The sequence below is a fragment of the Procambarus clarkii genome, chromosome 48 (genome assembly GCF_040958095.1).
Source record: "Procambarus clarkii isolate CNS0578487 chromosome 48, FALCON_Pclarkii_2.0, whole genome shotgun sequence".
In the NCBI taxonomy this organism is placed as follows: Eukaryota; Metazoa; Arthropoda; class Malacostraca; order Decapoda; family Cambaridae; genus Procambarus; species Procambarus clarkii.
The window spans coordinates 6,398,926-6,416,571 of NC_091197.1; the positions used below are offsets into that span (position 1 = coordinate 6,398,926).

Genomic DNA, 17,646 nt, shown 5'->3' on the forward strand with positions numbered 1-17,646 from the left:
GTCCGTTCATATAATTCTCGATTCTAAACATGTTTACTTAGTTTAGTTCATTAATTATGCACCCCATATATCATCTTGTGGGCGGTAGTGGAAAAGGTTACAGAGGCACATAAACATGTCATAGCTCTTTATACTCTTGCTTTCTGGCTTTTGTGTGTCAGTGACTGCTCTTCTGTCTTCCCTAATTTACTAAAATATTGCGGCTTTGACAGAAGAGATTGGAATGCCCATATCCCACTCAACTTCAGGCTTATCACATTCAGTTTTAGCTGCCTTGTTTGTGTCATCATGCTGGACAACACCTATATGAGAAGGTATCCATACAAATGAGACTTTGAAACTCCTACTGTTTGCAATAATAATGTTGTTTATAATGAAAGTTACAACTACAACCTTTTGAAGATCAATGCTAATTTTATCTAGATAATGTAATAAACGAAAGTTTTCTATGTCAACAGAAAGGCAGAAATATAAGCTACACTTTAAATACTTGTCATAAATATAACTGAAGTGAAAGCGAAGATATATGCATTTGATACTGTACAGTTTCTTGATGGCTTGCTCTAAGAGTGTGAAGCCCTTCACACCAGCCTATAAATTGTGTAATTTATTTCCATATATGCTAATTAACCTTAAAATCTATATGTCAGAAGGAAGGAAGATGTAGACGTTAATGTGATAACATTTCAAGAAATATCTCTCTCTTTAAAGTTAAATAATACAATCCTATCGCCGGTGTCCGGGCACATGAAAGCTACTTAGGTATCAGTGGCCAGCCAGGTGGAGATCACAGGCTGTACAATACTGATAAATTATGTAATTCACAAAGATACGTTGATAAATATTAATGTTTTATATTTTATTAAAAATACAGATATATATACTTTGTTTCATACGTTAAATGTAACAATATTTCAGTATATATTATATAAGCATAGTATATATAATTCAGTATATACAATATATAATAAGAGTGTCAGACCATGGAGGAAGAATTGAAACAGGAATTTCCTTTAGTACTTTCTTATATTAATACATGTTCAGAGCGAACCATTCCTTCTGAAGATGTATTAATATACGAAAGTACTTAGAGCATTCTATTGTGGTTCTAATATTGAACAATTATACATATACGAAACAGACAAATCTGGTGTCCGAAATAGTAAAAATATTAGTGTGCGATGTGATCAATGTAAGGGGGATATTGGGTGTGCCTCGTATCCCCTACAACAACAAGAGGTTCGAGAGCGATGAGGCCGCCACCTACTAGCTTCAGGATGTCGTCGAATCTAAATCAACAATATACTACCGCCGCTAGTTTCTCGGAAACGTAAGTACCTGCTGCTTTACTTCTCTCACCCTGCCTAGCCTGGCCTGGCCTGACCTGGCCTAGCCAGACCTGACCAGACCTGACCTGGCCTAGCCTTACCTAGCCTAGTCTGACCTGGCCTAGTCTGACCTGACCTGGCCTAGCCTGACCTGACCTGGCCTAGCCTAGCCTTACCCAACACTAATCACCACACGTGACAGCCCAAACGAATCGCAAATAAGTACACGTAACAAGTCATATGCCCGGACACTTTCACCTTGGGGACTGAGTGGTAACTATTGTATAGAAGAGCCGGCTCCCTGAGAGTGGTAAGAGGGCGTGATAAGAGGCTAACGTGTGGTCTTGAAGGAAGTCGATAAAGCAGACAATTTTCAAAAGGAAGGGCAGCATAACGAGCAGACAGGAATGGACAGACAATCGGTTATCCCATAATGTGTAATATGCCCCGCACAGCATGGGTGGAGTGGGGGGGGGGGGGGTTGTAGCAGGGCACAGTATGGTGATGGTGCGGGTGAAGTACACACCCACTGAATTCCTGCCATCAATAATTGTTTTCATAACCATTAGAACAATGGCATCCCTCCAGCCACCATCCTTCCACTGACCCCCTCCTCTGGTCCTCCACCTCAGACAATAACCCCCCACACCCCCTCTCCCTTCCAGACATCAGCATGTCAAAATCAGTACCATAATGTGTTTAAACTATTTAAACTAAGTCATTGTGTATCTCAAGGTATCTTAATTTATTTGAAAGTGTACATGTGCTTTCGTTCATATACTCGCCTAATTGTGCTTGCTGGGGTTGAGCTCTGGCTCTTTAGTTCCACCTCTCAACCGTCAATCAACAGGTGTACAGGTTTCTGAGCCTATTGGGCTCTATCATATCTACACTTGAACCTGTGTATGGAGTCAGCCTCCACCACATCACTTACTAATGCATTCCATTAGATATAATCATATATGATTACACATAATCATAATCATTCTATACACATAATCATATATGTGTACGTCAACGTATACATACATGCGTATATATACCTCATATTAAAATACTGATAAACGAATGACCATGAACAAATTAATTTATAATTGTAGCATTATATATAATTTTAATAGACTAATTACGTGTTTATACATTTGAATGGTCCAGACAGGTGGCCAGCCTTGGACATATACACTTCTGGTAGGCACAATGACCTCATGTTAGACCCTTGATAGATTATGTGAGAGAGAGAGAGAGAGCTGGGGCAGGGAGGTGCATGCCCCAGGGAGATAATCCATGCCCATGCCCCGCCTCGAGGTCAGTTCTCGAGTCACACCAAGAATAACAATCGAGCAAGTTGTCCTGACCAGGATGTGGCATATTAGGGAGGGTTGAGGAATAGGAAGCCTGTCTGATAGGGCTCTTGGCAAGCAGCTCTCCCTCAGTCTACCTATCTATATGGAAGAAATGTATCTAGGCCCTCCTCCCCCCTGCCTATTCTCTCTCCCCCACCTTTCTTCCTTCATTTCCTCCCTCCTTCCCTCCCCCTCACTGGTGAGAGAGTAGGAGTGTAAGAGTAGTTAGAGAACTCATAGTTCTCACGCTCGTGAAATTGTTTGCGACCCTGGAGGAGTAGAGCGGAGGGGGGGGGTGAAAGTAGGTGACGATGGAGGAGTAGAGGGGAGCATTATATGCAGTGAACGTAGGTGTCTATGGAAGAGTACATCATAGAGGAGGGTGAAAGGAAGGTGACGATGGAGGAGGAGAAGGGAGGGGGTGTGAAGGTAGGTGATGATGGAGGAGTAGAGGGGAGGAGGGGGGCAAAGGTAGGTGTCTATGGAAGAGTACATCATAGAGGGGGGTGAAGGTAGGTGGCGATGGAGTAGAGCAAAAGGGGTGGGGGTTGAAAGTAATCCTGAGTTTAATTTTTTAGTTATATATAGTGACACCTCGGCTTACGAATGAATATTTATGAACTTTTCGGGTTACGAGCCTAATTTCTTCGAAAAATTTGAATCGGGTTACAAACTTTGCCTCGGGAAATGAGTTTGTTGATATACGTATGGGCTGACCTAGCGCATGGTGGCATGGTGATCGCGCCTCAGTTTACCAGTGTCTCCTGCCTAGTAAGTATCGCGCCTGAATTCTTTGTAAAGCATTACATTTGTTTTGGGATTTTTGGCTATTTGAACATAAAATTTGTTATGATATATCTTGCCATGAGTCCCAAGAAAGCCAGTGGTAAGGTTCAAGCCAAGAAAACACATGTGAGAATGACCATAGAGGAAAAACAAGAGAGCATTCATAAACGTCAAAACGGTGCACAGGTTGTTGAACTAGCTAGGCAGTACAACAAATCTATGTCAACAATATGCACTATACTTGCTAAGAAAAAGGACATTATGAGCGTTAAAGTGGCAAAAGGCATATCAACAATCCTGAAACAAAGAACACAAACACTTGAGGATGTTGAAAAGTTTTTGTTAATTTGGATACACAACAAAGAGTTAGCAGGTGATAGCATTTCAGAGGCCATCATTTGTGAGAAACCAAGGCATTTGCATGAAGACCTTTTAAAGAAAACCCCTGGAACGAGGGGGAAAAAGATGAATCAAGTTTGAAAATGTGAAAAGTTTGTGTGACAATAGAGCCTCGTGGAAAACTTTTGCTGTGGTCATTACCTGGTGGAATGCACCCAGGATGGAGTATTAGGGCTATACATCTTTTAAATCATAAAAGTAATAAACATTTCCCATCAACCTTACAAACAATATTAACCTATTTTCATGTATTTCCCCCATGTGCATTTTAACAAAGTTGCTAAATTGCCTTTATCATTCTGTAAAATTTCAATTACAGTACTGTATGTATAATTTTGTTAGTATAAATGGACTGAATATTCTGAAATTGCTATTAATTTTACAATTTCAGATTCAAAGGTGGTCTGGACACCCAATTTGGTCAGACAGGTGAAGAGAGCATTTAGGATAGTTCGAAGAGATGAAGATGGTCACAATTGTGTTTGAAGAGGCAAACGCCCCCCCTTTGCTCCTGACATTATGTTCAGCCTATTGACCCCTGCACACCTAAAACAAGGTAGGTTGAAAACTCCTCCTTCATGTCATTGGTTCATTAGCCAGAAACTTAGGGCCTATGCAGGAATATCCCTAAAAAAAAAAAAGTGGCCCCAACAATGCATCCTCCAAGTCTGGAGGATGAGCAGGAGCATTGTCGAGAAGCAGGCCCTTTAGTGTCAAACTTTTCTCTTGCAGATATTTTTTGATGGCAGGGCAAACCACTCTACATCACAGTTTTTCTGCACGTTATATATTTGTTAAAACTCTTGGATTTTCGGAATGATACACGAGTAAGGGTTTAATTTTCAAATCGCCACACAGCACAAGAGTTAGCCTATCCTGACACAAGTTAGCCCAAGTTAGCTTGTGTCCGGGCAGTGACGTCTCCTCTTGGGTAATGTATGTCCTCTTCGGCAATTTTTTCCAGAATAGCCATGTCTCCTCACAATTAAACACTTGTTGTGGAATATATCCATCAATACAGTATCTACAAAATCTTTAAAATCACGAACAAATCTTTCAGCCCCTACTTTGTCTGAGCTGGCACCTCACCATGCCTCACAACACCATGTCTTTTTTCAAAATTTCTCAAACCATCCCCTACTCACCTTAAACTCTTTCGTATCTGCAAAACTCGTTCTAGGGGTTTTCTTTATAAGATCTTGCATGAAGATTTCATTGTTGACCAAACCACACACTGGAAATTGAATAGACGACGACATTTCGATCCGTCCTGGACCATTATAAAGTCGATTGTGATGAGATGAGGGAAGCAAGAGCATTAAGTAGGCAAGAGAGAGAGGTGAGGAGATGGCAAGTATGTACGTATGTACATGAATAAAACATGTACATACTTATACATAACGTGTGTAAATAGTGTAATAAACACAATAACAGTATTTTGGGAGGAGGAATGTTGGCAAGTAATGTGTTGGAGGAGGGAGGGAGGACTGGCAGGGTGTGGCAGCTCACTCATGTTTTTTGGGCTCACCATACCAACATAGTGGATCGTTATGGTGAATACATACGTAGATGGGTATATACAATGTGTGTATATAGTGTAATAACAGCAAAAACACTGATTGTAGAATATGTCGCATATATGGGGCCCATAATTTTGAGCATAGCGATGTTCTATACTTTGAATTATATAAATTCCACAAATTACACACTTTTAAATAATATTACAGCAAAAAAAAAAGAAGAAATGAATGAGAAACTTCAAAATAATTGCGCAACATTTTATTCGCAGCAACTGCCGTCGCACGGGGTGGCGGGGCAGACAGACCCCCATCGCTCCAACGCTCAGCGCCCATAATTTGCTCAACTTCCCAGCTCCATCGCAGCTAAAGTAAGTCACATACAATATTTTTTGTTTAGTTTCCCCGTGATCAGACTCTGCATTTTAACAATATAAGAAGAGAAAAAAAATTTGTGGAAAGAATTTATTTCTTGTGCACCAGGGTGTTATTTGGAGACAGAGCAGTTTAGTGGTTAACTACTAAATTTTTTTTTCTCCCACACACACACCCCCCTAGGAAGCAGCCTGTAACAGCTAACTCCCAGATACCTATTTACTGTTAGGTAACAGGGGTCATCCCCTTTTGTACAAAGAATCTGCTAAAGCTTTTAGGGCTAATCTTTGACACTCGTTTGTCTTTGTCGCCCCATATTTTTTACGTCCGAGTTGAATGCTCTAAGGCCCTTAACTAACTTTAGGTCATGTCCCATACTTCTTGGGGAGCTAATCGACACTGCTCCTCTCTTTACATTCCTCTCTCATTCTGTCTAAACTCGATTATGGCCCTGTTTACTCGTCTGCTTCTCCTTCTACCCTTCACCATCTGGACACACTGCATCATACTGGGTTACGGCTCAGCTCTGGTACCTTTCCTTCGACACCTATCCTAAGCCTGTATGTTGAAACTGGCGTCCTGTTTCTACAGGATCGCCATGATCGCTACTGTCTTCTCCACCTTGCACGGTCCTTACAGCACCCTCACTCTTGCTTATGTCATGCCTTGACCTTTACCCATCCTGTGGTTCCTGTTCCCCTTCACCACCTATCTCTTTCTGTACGGTTGTCTCTTACAAAATGCGCTTTCAGTTTGTGTTACCAATATTTCCCCTCGTGTCATTCCGTCTTTGCCCCTATGGAGGGGTCCCCGTTCCTAAATTCTGTAAGCCTTGACCCACATGACTAAAACTTTTACCCCTCCTACAGTTCTAAATCACCTTTTCCTTGAACACTTTTCTTCACACTTCCACTCTATTTCCGTCTTCACCAATGGGTCTTAAGTCTGCAGACGGTGTAGGCTACTCTGTTGTTTTTCCTGACTGCACCTTTGTGTCTCCTGCCTCCGGAGACTAGCATCTTCATGGGAGAACTTTATGCTATTCTCTATGCTCTTCATCAACTCTTTTCTCGCTGTCAATCCTCCTCTGTGTTTGTAGTTGACACTTGCAGTGCTCTCATGGCTCTAGAATCCTTTAATCCAGTCCATCCTTTGGTAGTTGAAATTCAACATTGGCTGTTTCTTATCTCCAGTAGATTTAAGACAGTGGAATTTCGCTGGATTCCCACCCATATTGGTGTGTTCTTAAATGAGCATGCGGACACTGCCGCTAAGGAAGCTATCCGCACCTGTCCCATCTCCCGTAAAGGTATTCCTTATTATGACTTTTACCCAGTTATTCATTTCCCCATTCTTGCCCGTTGTCAGGGTTGTTGGTCTTCTGTTACTGGTAACAAATTGCGTGCTCTTAAGAGCAGTGTGTTCCCGTGGCCTTCCTCCTACCACCGTAACCGGTGGTGGGAAACGGCTCTGGCGAGGTTGTATATTGGTCATACACGTTTAACTCACGGGCACTTAATGGAGCGCTGCCCTGCTTCTTATTGTCCAAACCGTTGTCTCTACATGTCCTGACTTCCAGGACTTACGTGTCTTGCTTCCCGACCATCCCTCACTGTCAATTGTCCCTCGATAAAATTCTTGGTAAATTCAATACCTTTGATATTGTTCGCTGTATGCGTTTTTGTTCTTGTATTGGCGACGTTGGTGATATTTAGCGCACTATGATTATCCCACACATTTGATGGTTTGATAATTACTGTACTGTACAGTACTTTGGTTTGGAATGTATCAAATAAAGTTGTTTCATGTATTCAAATGTGTGAGAAAATCCACTGGGGCTGTGAGATGAAGCGAACCTGTAACAAAGGCATTGCCAGTTGCATACTCTACCACCACTGATGGTAAAAGTCTTACAACTGGATATCTTGTGTGACGGGTTATGGTATCACAGCTATACTGAACCAAGATGGTATGGCTCTCCCTCACATAAATGAAAGAAATGCTGCTATTGGCCTTGCAGTGTGTAAGTTGCAGGTGGAAACAAATGAAAATTATCAAATAAATAATTAAACAATTTACTGAAATAGTAATGAACAAAAATAACACATGACAATACTTGACTATCATGTAATGCAAAGGTGAACAAGTTAGTATGACCTTAAATGCAAAAAATAAACTATAAGCAATGAATAAAAGTATGAAGATATACTGGTGTTCTGAAGACAGCTACCATACCACCATGGCATCAGTCACACGATGTTGGCTGGAAGTGGACGACGGGTTAGAGACACCAAGGTGATCCTAGAGCACTAAGGGAGAGATTGCCTCTCCAGGGAGGCAGCGCTCTTTATATAGTCCGGCGGTGATGACTCATCCAGTGTCAACACAAGGTGGACATCTGGTCAACTAGCAAACTGCTCGTTGTGGCTAGCGGTGCCTTTGTGCTGAGCTGTACCACTGTCAGTTGAAGGCGGCTAACTGCTTGTTTGTGGGGACAAGCTGCCAGTTAGCAGTGGCGCCCGGCTTGCCTCTGAGTCGTACCAGGCCGTGCCAGGCCCTGGGGGGTATGGAGAGGTGGCAGGACTGATGACTCTTCTGGGCTGGTGTAGATGTATACTTCCAGTGCAGAGGCATTGAAGGTGAAGGGAAAAGGCAGTCCCACTGCTATGCAGGGGATTCACGTGACACTTGTGAAGCCACAGAAAGTCTGGAGGCCCTACTGAAGCCAGTCCAAGTATTAAATAAAACCCCTGAAGTACGCCGGTGAAGGTTAAAGTGAAGGGTGAAGCAAGACCTTATGCCCCAACTTCAGGCACACACAGAAAATCACGTTTTGGTCCCGCCTCTCAACTGTGTATTTGAAGTTGGGGCATATGGTGTTGAACTGCTTCAGCCTTCACCTGAGTGCTTGTAGGTCTTACGTAAGACGTTGACTCAAGGAGGGGCCTCAAAACTAGCTGTGATTTATGGGGAAATCCGGTTGTAAGACTTTTACAAAGTCAGTAATATACTGTGGTAGAGTATGCAGCTGCCAGTGCCTTGGGCAAGGGTTTACGTCGCCTCATAGCTCCAGTGGATTTTCTGCTTGGTGTATATCATGTTGTGATTTTGTGTGTGTACCGTATTGTTATGATCGCCGTCTGATAAGTCCTTTCTGGCCTCAAGAGTCATTTTTACCCACCTAGAAAGATTGCAGATGGCCAAAGCAGTTATTTAAGTTAAGAAGGGACAAGTCTTAAACAGAATTTTGCATAATATTTGACTGTAAAGGGGTAAATTGAGGTAGATTGAAAAACAAAATGGTGAACCGGGCAGGCGGTACTCACAATTAGGCGAGTACACTCGGGAACTTTTAAAGTGCAACCAAACATGCTTTAGGCTCTCACAACAAGAGGTGAGTGGTGGTGGCTCAGGTGCTCAGCCAATCAGAGCACCTAAGGAGGGAGGGCAGGAGTGAGAGGGGGGTGGTATGTGGAAGTTTGGTGACAGTTGTGTGTAGTTTGTTCATCTTCATTGTAAGTTTCATGGCTTGGTGTGCATTTCCCTAGTAAATTTAATTAGGGAAAAATTCAGGTGTTTGATTTTTTAAATCAACTTTTTAAATGTTGAGTTGTTAAAGCCTCAAAGTGCATGGAGTTGGTTTGGGAGTATGGCATCCTCATGCTGTTGCGTGCTCGCGTGAGGTAGCAAAGGTGATGTAAAGTTGTGGGGTGTACATGCTTGGGACATCCTCTCTCGGGATGGCTGGTGTTAGACCTGTGTGTTTGTCGGTTGTTGAAAAGCCGTCATCCTTTGCTGTTGTGGTATTGATTTTACATTGTTCATCTTGTAATTAATACTGTAGTGCGATATCTAGGGCTACCATTTGTAGGTTTAAAATGTCTAATACAAACAGTTGTCCAATGAGTTTTAATAGGAAATATCATCCACCAAGCACCATTGTACAATTATATTAATTGATAGTATATGGATTGTGCAGAACTTCTTAGAATGATCTTTAACACTTGGCTATATTGGTCATGTCAAATACCTGCACGGTGAATGCTCAAAGACCCTTTCTTTATTCAGTGTTGTCACATACCTCATGGGGGTATGGACAGGCAAACACTCGTTCGGTTAAACTTGCCTTGTAGTACTTTCAGAGGTCAGTAATTTGGAATCTGGTTAGCACTTTCCAAATAAATTGACCTTTAAAGTGAATTCCTATTTAGGTTTAAAACATTATACCGAATGAGAAACTCGGATTATATAGCCGAACACCAGAAATGTTGTTATTCAATTTGGTTGCCTAAAGCACATTCAAGGACTACACATTACATGGCATTCCAGGATTCCTCTATACCTTGCCTTATGCTGTAAACATTGCCACAACCCTGTGTTTTATTGATTTAAATGGCCACAGGGAGGCATACAACACTGCAGATTATGATGTCATTAGTTATCCACTGTGCTGACAAGTGGGCTGACTGATGTTCGTTGACACCTGTATCGGGCTTCAATTTAATCGCCAGGAGATCACCCTCTCACTAGACTTGTCTGTAGGAAGTACAGTATAGTATGTCAAATTACCTTGGATCATAAATAGCATAAGACTTGGGGGTAGGAGAGGGTTGCAGTGTTTGTCATGGCTCTCAGTTGTTCCTGGTATTAGGCAATTTAGTTCTGGAATCATTTTTGTTGGCCAATGTTAAACTTTTTCGAAAGTAGATGTTTTTCTGAAAGGGAAGGGGGGGGGTAACCTCTATGCTTGGATACAGTTATCTAAGTGAATACTTAGATTTATACAGTAGAATAACTACCTTCTTTTCCTTAGTCAAAAAGGTTGCTTGTTTATTTCTAGGGACTTGTATTTTCTTTTATTTTTAACTGCAGCAACTTTCAGTGAATGATAGATTCTTACTGAAAGGACCTTTACTTCATTGTTGTTGCTTTATGGTCATCTCATTGTGTACAGGGATTCCGCAAAGCTTTTGGGGTTAGTCTTTGACACTCGTTTGTCTTGGTCAGCCCATATCTCTTGCCTCCGAGTTGAATGCTCTAAGGCCCTTAACCTCCTTAAGGTTTTGTCCCATACTTCTTGGGGAGCGGATAGGCGCACGCTCCTCTATTTGCACTCCTCTCTCGTCCTGTCTAAACTCAATTATGGTTGCCCTGCATACTCTTCTGCTTCTCCTTCTACTCTTCGCCATCTTGATGCTTTGCACCATACTGGGTTGCGTCTCGGCTCTGGTGGCTTTCGTTCGACTCCCGCCCTTAGTTTGTATGTTGACACTGGCTTTCTCTCTCTTCAGGACTGCCGTGATCGCTACTGTCTTCGCTATCTTGCGCGGTCCTTCCAACATCCTTCCTCTCGCCTCTGTCGTGCATTGACTTTTCCTCCTCCTGTGGTTCCTGTTCCTCTTCATTGTCTCCCACTTTCTGTCCAGTTATCTCGCTTACAGGATTCTCTTTCTGTTCATATTTCTAATGTTTCTCCTCGTATTGTTCCTTCATTACCTCTGTGGAGAGTCCCCCTTCCCAAGTTTTCTACGTCCTTGACTTGTATTACTAAAGCCTTTACCCCTCCTACAATTCTGAAAAGCCTCTTCCTTGAGCACTTTTCTTCGCACTCCCACTCTATTTCCATCTTCCCTGATGGGTCTAAGTCTGCGGATGGTGTGGGCTACTCTGTTGTTTTTCCTGACCGTACTTACATGTGTCGCCTCCCTTCGGAGGCTAGCGTCTTTATGGCAGAACTTTATGCTATTCTCTATGCTCTTCGTCTCTTGCTTTCTCGTTCCTCCTTTGTGGTTGTAGTTGATTCTCGTAGTGCCCTCATGGCTCTAGGGTCCTTTAATCCTGTCCATCCGGTGGTCATTGAGATTCAACATTGGCTGTTTCTTATTTCTAGTAAATTTAAATCAGTAGAGTTTTGCTGGATTCCCAGCCATATTGGTGTTTCAATGAGCGTGCGGATGCTGCCGCTAAGGAAGCTATCCGTTCTTGTCCCATCTCCCGTAAAGGTATTCCTTATTCCGACTTTTATCCTGTTATTCATTCTTCCCCGTTGGCAGGGTTGTTGGTCCTCTGTGGTTGGTAACAATCTGCGTACTCTCAAACATAGTGTGTCCCCGTGGCCTTCCTCCTACCACCGTAACCGGCGGTGGGACACTGCTTTGGCACGGCTGTGGGTTGGTCATACCCGCTTAACCCACGGTCACTTAATGGAGCGCCGCCCTGCTCCTTATTGTCCGAATTGCGTTGTCCCTCTTACAGTTGTGCATATCCTTGTTGAATGTCCTGACTTCCAGGACGAGCGTGTGTCTTGCTTTCCGACCGTCCCTCGCAGTCACTTGTCCCTCGATAGAATTCTAGGTGAATCGGATATTTTTGATATCGTTCGCCTTATGCGTTTTTGTTCTCGTATTGGCATTCTTGGTGATATTTAGCGCCCTCTGATTATTTCGCACTTTGATGGTGCTACATGGCCTTCCCGGTTTGGTGCCTTCTTTTGGTAATTACCTTACCTTCATTGTTGTGTCATTTTAATGTGGTACAGTAGTTGTGATATGGATTGTTCTGGCTCACGTGCAAGGTCTTGGATTTTTTTCTGTTTTATATTAAGAAATTGCCAGTCTTGTTACTATTTGTAGAGTTAGAGATCTGCATTAAGGCCTCAATATTATATTCTATTTTTTTTATAACATGTTATCAGCAATTTTTATGGTTGGCAATATTTAGATTAATGTTAGTGATGTATATGACAAGGGTTAAGACCCCTTGTGGTATGACAGCATTTTTCCCAGTCATTTCTTTAACAAATGAAAGGGTCCTCGTAACCATTCTTTTGTCCTTTCTACCATGTACCTGTTTGTTGCTTCTTGGTCTTTCATTTGGTACTTTGGCTATTAAAACAATGGCCTTTGGTAATGTTGCAATTACCATTTCTAAAAAAAATGAGCAGGTTCATTAGGCAGGGTTTTTTTTAGCAAAACGTTTTACAAAAAAAAATTCCATTCCTTCAGGACCTTGCAGATGTTAGGTCAAACTAATTGACAGTAATCTGTTTTGCCCTTTCAAACAATGATGGTTTTAATCTAGGTAAAATATTTCAGAATATCTGAAGAGTTTGGCAGACAAATCATTTAAGAGCTTTGATTAAATTTAAGTTACCAAAGACTTTGTGAAAACCATGTTGTATAGATGCTTCAGTGTCACTTTTCTAATGTTTTGTAAATTTAACAATGATCTTTAGTTAATTTAATCATAATTTGTACAAAGCTTGGGTGTTGCATAGCTTTAAATTTACTTTCAAATATGAAAATTAAAATATTGACTAAAGTTTCTTCCACTTTAATATTTCAGACTAATTTGCAATATTTGTTAGTTTATGTAAATTGAGTAGGTAGTCCACTTTTACATCTTTTCAATGCATTTTGCATGCACCTATGTAACAAGTTACAAATAGGTGTAAATTTTACCAAGTATTTATTTTCAAAAGTAAAAAATTTCAGATGTTTAAACACTGCATCAATAGTAGTAAACAATAATTTCCAGCATAATTTCAGGATAAGGTATATAAAGTTGTTTCATTAAAATTTTTATTTAATAAGTTTTACATAGTATTTATAATACATCTAATATTTATTACTGTTTCAGGTTGTGGGACAGATGCTCCTAGATGAACAGAAGATCCAAAAGGCAGACAACTCAAGAGACAATCACCTGTAAAAGAAAAATAAACATTAAACAGGGACACTACTTTTATTATCACCAATGCCTAATAATAAGCCCAAAAAATCCTAACAGCCTATCTTTTAAGATAGTCTCAGCAAGGCCTATCCCTTCCTCAGATTTTAGTGCAGAACTTGTTCCCTGAATGGGTGCATTACATCCACCACTTTAGTGCCATCAACACATTGTACATATGCTTTACTGAAAGCACTGTACAATGCATGCCAGGCACTAAAGTTTTAGATGCATCCACCCATTCAGCAAACAAGCCCTGTGCAAATTTACAATGTAACCATTGTTAAGGGTCCCTAAACCTATGCAAATCTAGTCCATCTATTAGATGGGTAGTAGAGCAAAGCCCTGAAAAAGCCAAGCCAGGGAAATCTGCAAGACTGCCTGGTCCCCTTTTATGAAATGGGGTAGGATCAGTACAAACTGCATCATCCCCTGTGGGTTGTAACAGTAGGACATGGTTACACACCTATAAATGGACTAGATAAGAGAATTAAGATTAGGTCATTGATATAGCTAAAACATCAAATTCAAACTCACCCACTTTTGTAGATTTCCTTTTGCACAGTAAAGGAGCCTCACTCCAAGCCAGTCCATGCATCATAATCACTTTCACCTGAAAAATATTTCAAAAAATTATTTTCAGATTTAAAGCCAAACTATGTAAGGGGGAGATTCTGAATAGCAAGTGCCAATAGGCACTGCCACTGGCTTATGGCAAAAGATTCTGTAGCAATAGAACTATAAGCCACACTTTCTCCCCCCCCCATCCCTTCCTCCCAACTGTTCAGTGTCAAAAGGGGGGGGGGGGTGTCCATTTACTGTACCACTTACATTTTAGTGTGGGCTTCATCCACTATTCTGATGTTAGCTGGAACATTTGTGCCAGCTGCTGGTTTGAAAGGGAGGCATACCATGTGCCAATTCAGGAAGCTTTCCACGTTCCTCACTGCATGTCAGCTCAGGACCTCACTACCATGTTGGGAGGCAGTTGAAGACTAACCAATCAACATCCCAGGCTGGAGAGCAGTGCCAGCTCGGGGAGAATTTACCACCTGCAAAAAATTTAATACTCTTAACAATCTACACCATCTATCTCATCTTTACCTAGCCCCCAAACCTTACATTTGTCAGCATTAAACTGCATCTGGTAGTCTTAACCATTTCAAAACTATATAGGGCATCAGTATTTTTTATTTGCCAATTCTGCAACTATTGCAGTCTAAACCATAATCTTGCGAATAACCGAGGTCCAAGGAGAGCTTTTAGGCACTACTTACAACACTTCTCCCAACTTAACCCCATTTATACTAATTTCCTTTGGCATAGCCATGACCTAATCAACTTCAGTCAGCATTCCCAATGATCCGAGCCCCTATCAATTTTGCGCCACTATCAAAATCTCTGCTGAAGTCAAGGTACACAAAATCACAAACCTTATCACCATTTCCTCAACTATGCAACCTAATCCATGAACATTTAGTAATAAAACTATGCGATTCATGTATCTAGTCATGTTTCTCAAAAAGAGTAGAGAAATGGCACTTGCAATGTTAGATTCTAGTAACTTTCCTCACAATAGACTAAGCTAATTGGTCACTAACTTAAGCGTTAAAGTTAACTCAAACTTTTCCTTTAAAACTTGCTATATTAGGAACTTTCCACGACCGGCCTTTACCCGACATAATTAAATAGGGTAAAAACGGTATATTAAATGCAGTAAAACTACGGTAAATTCAATATGATCAACTTGCATTCTTTAAGCATGGGCTGCATAGTAAGTGAACTAAACTAAATGTTAAGCACCCTGGCAAACCACTTCGTTCTATTCAATTTCTTTATTTAATCACTTTGTCCGGCTAGAATTTTTAGATTAGATTAAAGGAACACCCTCCCTGGTAACGGCTGAACTAGTTAACCAAATACAAATATTTAGGTAAAATACTTTCATAAAACCCGTCTACTTCCCCCACCAGTCGACTTGTTCAGCTAAAGGCATAATGTAATGTTCCACTTTAGTAAATAAAGACTTAAAAAAACACTACCCCATCTGTGTAGTTACCGGTTACCTGACATTCTACGCTTAAAATAACCCATCTATTCCCCATAATTGTTCGATGTAAATTACCTCTCACCCGCTGGTCGAGTACACAGCAGTATATATCCTCCTCCATCACTCACCGCGTGGATACTATTTCACTCTGGCCGCAAATTGCCTCAAATCACCTACGTTGTCCATAAACATATATAGAAGAGCAACTGACCGCAACACCCGTATAGCGATCATCTAACGTGGGAACATTAGTAGTACTGCTGTCAAAACATAGATGGCGCCAGGACAAACGGTAATTCCTATGGACTCGCCTAGTTATGCGTAGGGAATTGAGCTTCAGCTGTTTGGTCCCGCCCCTCAGCTGTATTCACCTAATTTGTGCTTGCAGGGGTTGAGCTTTGGTTCTTTGGTCCCGACTCTCAACCGTCAATCAACAGGTGTACAGGTTCCTGAGCCTATTGGGCTCTATCACATCTACATTTGAAATTGTGTATGGAGTCAGCCTCCACCACATCACTGCTTAATACATTCCATTTGTTAACTACTCTGACACTGAAAAAATTCTTTCTAATATCTCTGTGGCTCATTTGGGTACTAAGTTCCCCTTGTTCGTGTTCCACCCGTGTTAAAGAGCTGTCTTTGTAACTATCAAAATGCATATATCTTTGCTTTCACTTCAGTTATATTTATGACAAGGGATTTAAAATTTGCCTATATTTCTGCTTCTCTGATGACATTAAAAACTTTCGTTTATTACAGTATCTACATAAAATTAACATTTATCTTCATTAGGTTGTAGTTCTCATCAATAGGGAGAGCGTCGGTAAAAAAAAAAATTGTTTAAATATAAATATCTTTCCTCTCTCAATAATATGCCCGAAACGCTATGCGTACTAGTGGCTTTAGGTATTGTATGTACTAGCTCTATCTATAAATCCAATATTATGTTTGTAAATCGACTATTTATGTACTTTCCTGAATAAAATGAACTTTACTAATATCTAATCTCTGTGACTAAAACGTAAGAACGACTTTATCTATGCCTTTTTGATAACATATACAATTATAAGCTTTATTAGTGAATCTCTATTAATTAAACAATATATCAGAGAGTGTGTAAGGTTCGGTGTTCCATGTGCGAAGAGACATGGGAGATTTTACATCAGTACAGTAAATGTTTTAAGTAGCGAACGCATACTAACGAATAACGATTAGTATAGACCAACACTATTGTTCTATGAAGTCCATTTGACTTCCAGACATGTATTTTTCAATAAGTCTTAAATATTTTCTGGCTAGTTATGTTAGATATTATTAGAAATACGTATTCTACTTGTTAATATAATAAACTAAATTTGCGATCATTTAAGGAGAGAAGTGCGACGACTGGATCACTGTTTACAGAAGGTTGATATGCCAACAAACACTTTCCAGACAACAATATATCTTGGATAAGTCGCTCCACAACATTGACACCTGGACCGTTGACTTCCTATGAGGCCACATATTTACTTATTTCATAATGGAAGTATATTATTTTATAGTAAATATATGTTTTCTCGTGTTCTGCATTAAGCACCAACATTATAGTGAATAAATATACCATATTTCTTCATTATTTAAGTAATGCTAGGAGGCTTTGAGTAGCTTTGGGTCATTAGGTGAACAGAATCTCCAATAGATGGGGCGAGAGTCGCGCTATCTCTCGCCCGAGCGAGAGTCGAAACTTATTTTAGAATTGATATATCTTTGTCCTCCAACAAGATATATTTCCTTTGGTGCACTCACAATAACGAGCATATCTCTGTCTTTCTGAAGGCATATAATATTTTAGGCTTTATAAGCGTATCTTTGTTAATTACACACTATATTGGCAAGTGCGTAGGCTTATGCATTCCATGACCGACAAGCTACTGAATGCCACTATAAAAACGGATGTATCTTCACTTGAGCTTTATATATGTCTATGTTAAAGTATTTAAAATGAAGCTTATATTTCTATCTTTCTTGAGACATATAAAACATATGTGTTTATTAATGAATTTACGTGAAATAAGCATTGTTCTGAGAGAGAGTTGCTCTGTCGATCAGTCTGTGCGGGGTCGGAGCTCGGCGATTAT

The 17,646-nt window shown here is 40.7% G+C and overlaps 2 long non-coding RNA genes across 2 annotated transcripts; one reads left to right on the plus strand and one right to left on the minus strand.

Moving 5' to 3' along the window:
* Window positions 1-1,105: 1,105 nt before the first annotated feature.
* LOC138351023 (uncharacterized) lies at window positions 1,106-13,483 on the plus strand. Its single transcript, XR_011222325.1, has 4 exons — window positions 1,106-1,330; window positions 4,248-4,412; window positions 5,646-5,744; window positions 13,387-13,483. It is a non-coding gene; the product is annotated as an uncharacterized lncRNA (long non-coding RNA).
* LOC138351024 (uncharacterized) lies at window positions 13,416-15,756 on the minus strand. Its single transcript, XR_011222326.1, has 4 exons — window positions 15,602-15,756; window positions 14,308-14,528; window positions 14,014-14,089; window positions 13,416-13,452 (listed from the first exon to the last, which is right to left on the minus strand). It is a non-coding gene; the product is annotated as an uncharacterized lncRNA (long non-coding RNA).
* Window positions 15,757-17,646: the final 1,890 nt, after the last annotated feature.